The sequence below is a fragment of the Silurus meridionalis genome, chromosome 14 (assembly GCF_014805685.1).
Source record: "Silurus meridionalis isolate SWU-2019-XX chromosome 14, ASM1480568v1, whole genome shotgun sequence".
NCBI lineage: Eukaryota > Metazoa > Chordata > Actinopteri > Siluriformes > Siluridae > Silurus > Silurus meridionalis.
In genome coordinates, this window is record NC_060897.1 from 19695866 (window position 1) to 19702987 (window position 7122).

Genomic DNA, 7122 nt, shown 5'->3' on the forward strand with positions numbered 1-7122 from the left:
TGGTGAAGCAGATCATTAAAAAAAGACTTAGATTTGTTTTTTGGATACTGTATGCCTCTGAGCCATTGTCAATTTACAGGTCTTTATTCATCGATGCAGCCAAATAGTGATGGATCTGTAATAGAATTATGCATGCATTTTTACATTTAAAAAAAATATATATACATTTTGTGACAAGAAAACATTTTCCTACCAAATCCTGACTCAAAATATATTCTTTCAGGCCTCCTTAACTGAAACCCTCATCCAGATGCCATGGAGATTGTGCCAAAGCAGCTGTTTTCATCGGGAAAAAAAAAAAAAATTTCAGGGCTATTATGTTTGAAATATCTCCGATCAAAAGTGCTTGATCTCGAACCAGATTTCTATACGTCCTAATAAAGGTGAATGCAACACGGAGTTTCGGAATCGGAAACAAACTGATCCCAGGTCGCCGATTACCTCCTGAAATATATACGAATGCTCCCAGAAACCATTGCTACTCAGCCCTCAGTGAAACACCTCACCTAGAATAATAAGGAGGAAATTAATAAATGAAAAGAAAAAAAAAAATGGAATCCCTAAGAAACCATCCTGATCCTGCAGTGTATGGAAAATAATATGAACTGACTATGTGCCTACCGATGTTACAGCCTTCTCATATTCATGCACATCATCCTTTTAATTTAATGTATTGCTATTTAATAAGCCATGTATGCACTTTTTATTTTTTTTCCGCAATGAGAAAAAAAAAATCTAATCACTTATGCTCAGTTTTCTCTTTTTACCTTTTATTTTTTATGGTGCTTTTTTTCCTTCTTTGAATAGTTTTAAAGAATTTGTTTTCCTTTTTTTTTTAAGTCAATTCTTTTCTACCTGTACAAAACAAGCAAAACATATAGCAATGTATCAGCTGACCAGGGAAAAATACAAAAGATCATCATGATGCCTGGGGAGAAAATAAATCCAAAACACATCTCTTACCTGAGATTGTTGTTATGCCACAAACATTCAGTCAGTACACATTTAATTATATTGGTGTATTTTCAGATACAAATGCTTCCCCTTCAGTGTAATCAATCATATTTATTTTATGGGGGGAAAAAGCCACTTATAGAGTTGTTACTATTTTGTGGTGCTGTGCAGTTTCGATTTGCTTTTACATTTTCTGTTTTTTTCACCTACAGTGTCTATTTAAACTTTACATCATGTTTGTTGTAGTATTACCGATGCCCTGAGGGGTGAGGTTTATTTCCTCTACCCCATCTTGCATTTTTATTTAGTCCCTGTGGGACCTTTTTATTTTATTTTTTTTTTAATTCCATTTATTATTACGTTAAGTTACGTCATATTTAAAACACGAAATTTGGTGCTATATATAACAAAAGTTTTCTATAATCAACAGAAATTGGCAAAAGGTTAAGAAAAAAAAACAAAGACTATTTTTTCCGGACTATAAGACACTTTCTTTTTTTTATTAATTCATTTATTTTATTTTTTTGGAAAATGTGTGGTGATCTGTACAATCAACTAAAATTATACACAATCCAAACATTAAATCTAGGGAATTTTGACACATCTATATGTCAAGCACAAATGCCTAATATTTTATTTTATATTTAACTCTTGGTTCAGCATGGAGTTCAAATTGGTTTTTTTTTTGTTTGGGTTTTTTTCTGGGTTTTTTTTTTTTTCATTAGGTACAATCTCACCTTAGTATTCCCCTACAAACAGAGCTCGGAGGATATAAGCAATCAAGTTTTGCTTATTGTCATACTTTGACCTAAACCTAAAGGCTACTGTTGATGTGAATAATAGTATTGATGAAAAATCTAAAATATGGACTTAAGTATTCGGACACCGGACATTTTCAGCCATATGTGCTCTCTCCCCAAAAACCGTTACCACAAAGTGGTATGGAGAGTCTCTGGATGTGGCAGCATCCATTCACTTGAACAAGGAGTCTCGAATCTGTTCCAGAATGACAGTTCCTCTATGCACAAAGCTAGCTCCATGAAGATATGCTTTAAATGGATTTTGAGTGGCCTGCATTAGAGCTCTGAACTCAACCCTACTGAACAGATTCGGGATGAATGTGAACGCTGACTGCACCTCAGGCCTCCACACCTCACCTACATCAGTATCTGACATTATTATTATCCTTATGACTGATTGGAATCAAATCTCCACAAAATCTGCTGGAACATCTTTCCAGAAAAGAGTGGAAATTGTTATTAAAGCAAACGGGGACTATATGTGAAACGGGATGTTCAAAAAAGCAACCAATCTTATGCTCAGGTGTCCACAAATCTTTATCTATACAGTGTATTTCACAAGCTAAAACACCAGGCCTCATAATTGCAATACGAACCTAAAGAAATCAATATTATACTGTTTATTAACAGATGATTGAATATAAGTGGATTTGGGGATATATATATCCACCATTTTTTTTTTTTTTTTCTTCACCACATAATTCCTGAAATGTGAAATTTGAGATTGTCAACAAAAAAAAGTGTCTTGTTGTAAGGAAAAATTACAGTAAAACTATTCTCATTTCCGAATTCTATTTTGAGTAGGAGTTGCAATTTAAAGATAGTTTTTCCTCGTCTCTCCTGAGAATTATGTCTCATCATTGCTAAGGCTGATGAAATAGTAAAGAAACATGGACAAGAACGGGTTTCCCTCTGTTAGCCTGTTAACGCAAAATCCGTATTTCGGATTTCATCTGAAATGGGTTCTCGTCATGCCAAAGTTGAAACAGTAATGTGAGAGTGAGCGTGTGTGTGTGTGTGTGTGTGTGTGTGTGTGTGTGTGTGTGTGTGTGTGTGTGTGTGTGTGTGTGTGTCACTTCGTTTTACGCTGCTGGCAGTGAGAGCTGAAGAATAAAAGAATGGTAATGGCAAACAATAATAATAATAATATAATACTACTAATAATAATAATGAAAGCTCAGGATTTGAACAAGAGCCTTTCATTCTTAGAGAGAGAGAAAGAGAGAGAGAGAGAGAGATAGATAGAGTGTGAGTTTGGAAAAGGGATTCTGGACAGTATTCAGAAATGTCAAGCCATCTGTTAACCTGCAGTGTTGCTTCATTTCCTTGTTCTATTGCTCCATGCTGCATGTCTGTCTCTCCGTTAAGTGTAGTATCTCAAACTCTGTAATAAAAAATAAAAAAAGACGTGTGAGATTCGGAGATTGTAAATAGCTTGACCATGTACATTTAAACTTTACTTCTTTTTTTTTTTTCTTGTAGAACATTAAACTGTTCTTTTTTTTTTTTTTTTTTTTGGTTCCTGATGCATATAAAAGTGCTTAATAAACATTTTTGCTTTAATGCCAAAGCTGCTTATTCTCATCGATTCGTCTTGTTTGTCTTTTGGTATCAGCAAAGAATTATATATTTTTTTATTTCATTATTATTAGCAAGAGTCAGGGAACCAACCCCAGCCATTAGGGTTGCACAAGCCAGTGCACTCTAAGTGCCGGTCCCAAGCCTAGATAAATGGGGAGGGTTGCATTAGGAAATGCATCCAGCGTAAAAACGTGCCAAATCAAACATGCGGATCATAAATACGGATGATCCGCTGTGGCGACCCCTAATGGGAGAAGCCGAAAGAAAGTTTATTAGCAAGATGTATATACTATATGGGGGTTTATAGATTGTGGTTAAGGAAGACATGCAGGTAGTTGGTGTGAACGAGGCAGATGTAGAGGACAGGGGGGTGCGGTGACGGATGATCCACTTTGGCGACCCCTAATGGGAAAAGCCGAAAGAAGAAGTATAAACTATATGGGCAATAGTACCGACACCTGACTTTTACCCTCATTATGTGGTCCATCTACAAACTTTTACCACAAAACTGGAGGCACACAATTGTATAGGATGTCTTTGGATGAAATTTTGATTCAAGATCTGCTTTATTTTTATGGGTTGGAGTGGAAGATCTTCTGCTATAGAGCTATTAAATCGTATTGATCACCTTTGGGATGAATTGGAACACTGACTGCACCCCAGATCTTCTCACATACATCAGTACCTGACTTTACTAACACTCTTGTAGCTGAATGAGCACAGATCTCCACAAAATCTAGTGGAACATCTTCCCAGGAGATTGGTGGTTGACAAATAGGGACTCAATGTGGAATGAGATGTTCAGTAAGCACATACCCATCTCATGCTGAGTGTCCACAAACTTTTCCATATAGTGTCCCATAGTTCCTTAAAAGGCACAAACTTCTATAGGGCATCTTGGAATGCTTTTAGCATTACAATTCTCCTTTAATGCACCAACAGGAGCGCAAATATGTTCAGGCATGACATGACATGACAAAGCGAGGAATTGTGAAGACGAGCCATCAAGTGACCTGCACTCAACGCCACTGAGATGGAGGGGAACTTCTCATCCAAAATCACCCCCTGCCCTTGCTAATACAAAGAAGCAAATCTCTACCAAAGCAAAATTCCAGAGGAAAGCCTTCCTGAAAGAATGGGGCGATATCATGACGGGTAAGAGATGACCAAATCTGAGATGTGAATGGTCTTAACAGACTTACCGTCAAATCATTGAAATCGTTGGTCAGGACATTAGCAAGAATGGAACAAAAAAGATTGTTATGGGATGGCGTTTCACGTACATATTTAGGTACTTGTCACGTACTTTACAGCACAGTGAAATTCTTTTTTCGCATATTCCAGCGATGTTAGGAAACACGGGAACGGGTGCAGGGTCAGCCATGTTACAGCACCCCTGGAGCACAGAGGATTAAGGCCCTTGCTCAAGAGCCCCAAGAGTGGCAGCTTGGCAATACTGAGACTTGAACCTCGACCTTTCTAGGCAGAAACACAAAGCGTCAACCACTGAGCTAGCACCTCCCCCAATTTAAACCTTGTGGGTAAACTTGTGGGAGTCAATATTGTTCATTTCAATGTTGATGTACACCAAAGACTTGATGAGCAGGTAAGCAATGTGTCCTAGATAGTTTGTGTTTAATTATGAGAGCAAATATCCGCTATAGTGTTCAAATATAGGGCCTGGATCCAGACGTAGCCTTTTTCAAGTCACTTCTTCGTAGTCTTTGCCGTGTGGCCATGAGCGTTGTCAGGTTGAAAAACAAGTCTTTCTGTAATGTACACAAAGCATTTGTTGAGTTTTCACAGTGAAGCAGCTCACCAGTACCAGCAGCTGAAAAGGCTCCCCACGCTGACACCACCTCCATCTCCTCCTCCTCCTCCTCCTCCTCCATGCTTAACCATGGTGGAGATGCATTCACTGTTCTTTAGAGACACCTCTCAAGAGCATCACCATCCGACTCAGCCCGTGATTCATCACTCCACACGACGTAAACATACCCACACGGTCAATTCAAATTTCTGCCGAAAGGTCTCAGGGGTTCCTATGTTTCATTCTTGTTCATTTCCCGATCAGTGGTTTGTTGTTGAGACCGATTAAGCTTTGCAGTTTTCAACAAAGCCCAATGAACTTCCTGGCAGAGGCAGACTTTTTTTTTTGTTTGTTGCTAAAATCACGATTCAATCTTCGCAAGAGTCCCATTATTATAAAACTATCACTGATTCTTCGCCATTTTTATTTGGCCATCATCCTATCCAGGGCTGTCCTTGTATCTAGTCTCTAGAATCAGTGCATAACCCGAAAAACCACCACACAAAGATGGCCATAGTGTTGATAATGCTAAGGAGGTTTGTGATATTTGGTGAGAAGGAAGGGATTTTGTCATACAATGCTTCCAAGCACCTTGTGATGCTTAACGGTTTATTTTTTGCAACTTAGCAACCACAAGAATCTGCGAAACTGTGCAAGACTAAACCTGAGCTCTTTCACTTTCATGAGCGTTTCCAACACGTGTAACTTTTTATAGACCTCGTTATATTTAATGGCATTTCAGCCACCGTCAAGATGGAGACAGCAGGAGATTAAACGATAAAAGTTAACGATGTGATGTTAACATCGATTTGAGAAAAGTGTGCATTGGATGCAATTTGGCATTTGTATCGGGATATTATTATTTTGAACATATTTGCATCGGTAAAAAAGCGGATTAGTGGATCCGCTGTACTTTTAATATTTAGAAACCGACCAATAACTTGTGACCAATTTTTGATCTGTAGATTGATTTATCCTGTAAACTGTTTCTCAAAAGCCTTCTCTTGACGAGGCGTGTCCTGAGAGTCACACAGAATATCAACATGGCAGAGGGAGAGCTGCATCTTCCTGGTGAAAATGAATGTTAGAATGGAATGTTTGGTTTTTATGGTTTTAATCAATTGTCTTCTATTTTATAAGTAAACTGATGATTTGCTAGCTGCCAGAATCAAAGAAATAAGAGTGAATTATCTGTAACGTTAAATTGCAGAGCATCATATTTCTTCCTTTGCATTGAAATGCATTGTGTTGAATCATATCGAAATCGGATCGCACCGCATCAAAATAGGGGGGAATCGTATCGCATCAGTAGCCGCTTCATCTTTAATGTATCTTATGCATCAAACTATGCATCAAGATGCAAATCTCATCGGCCTCAGTTATGAAGATGCACATCCCTAATATTATCTAAGGCTTATGAAGATTCCATTCATAAAATTTTGTGTTTGTGTGCAATAAATGAAGTCAACTACTCATGTGACTTGTTAGGACAAGGTGAAAATGTAAGAGATGTGTGTTTGATAAAAAAGATGTGTGCGTGTGTGTGTGTGTGTGTGTGTGTGTGTGTGTGTGTGTGTGTGTGTGTGTGTGTTAAAAAACAAACATGTGTGTGTAGCAGGAGTGCGATAACACACTGTTCGGTGACAGATTATTCACCTTCTGAACTTAAATCCCCTGCAAACACACACATCTACAGTATTTGCACTTGGGGAATTTTGACTGTCTGACTCACTTCATTCTCATTTTTCTTCTCTTCTTTATCGCTATCTTTCTATGTTTATCTGTCCTTTCCGTTTTCTGTGTTTCTTCTTGTCTTTCTCTTTTTTTGTATTACATCTGTCTCTGTCTCTCTATCATGATTCTTGGTCTCTTTTCATCCCTCCTTCTTTTTGATAGTCTCTCCGAATAAGACTTCTATTGACACACACACATACATACATACAAACATATATATATATATATATATATATATATATA

General features: G+C 37.6%; 1 protein-coding gene across 3 annotated transcripts in view; it reads left to right on the forward strand.

Moving 5' to 3' along the window:
* ankrd50 (ankyrin repeat domain 50) overlaps positions 1 to 2039 on the forward strand; it is a 29742-nt gene extending 27703 nt beyond the window's left edge. For all 3 annotated transcript variants that reach the window (XM_046866485.1, XM_046866487.1, XM_046866486.1), the window contains exon 5: positions 224 to 2039. The gene's annotated coding sequence lies outside the window, so the exon portion shown is untranslated. The remainder of the gene's footprint in view (positions 1 to 223) is intronic.
* Positions 2040 to 7122: the final 5083 nt, after the last annotated feature.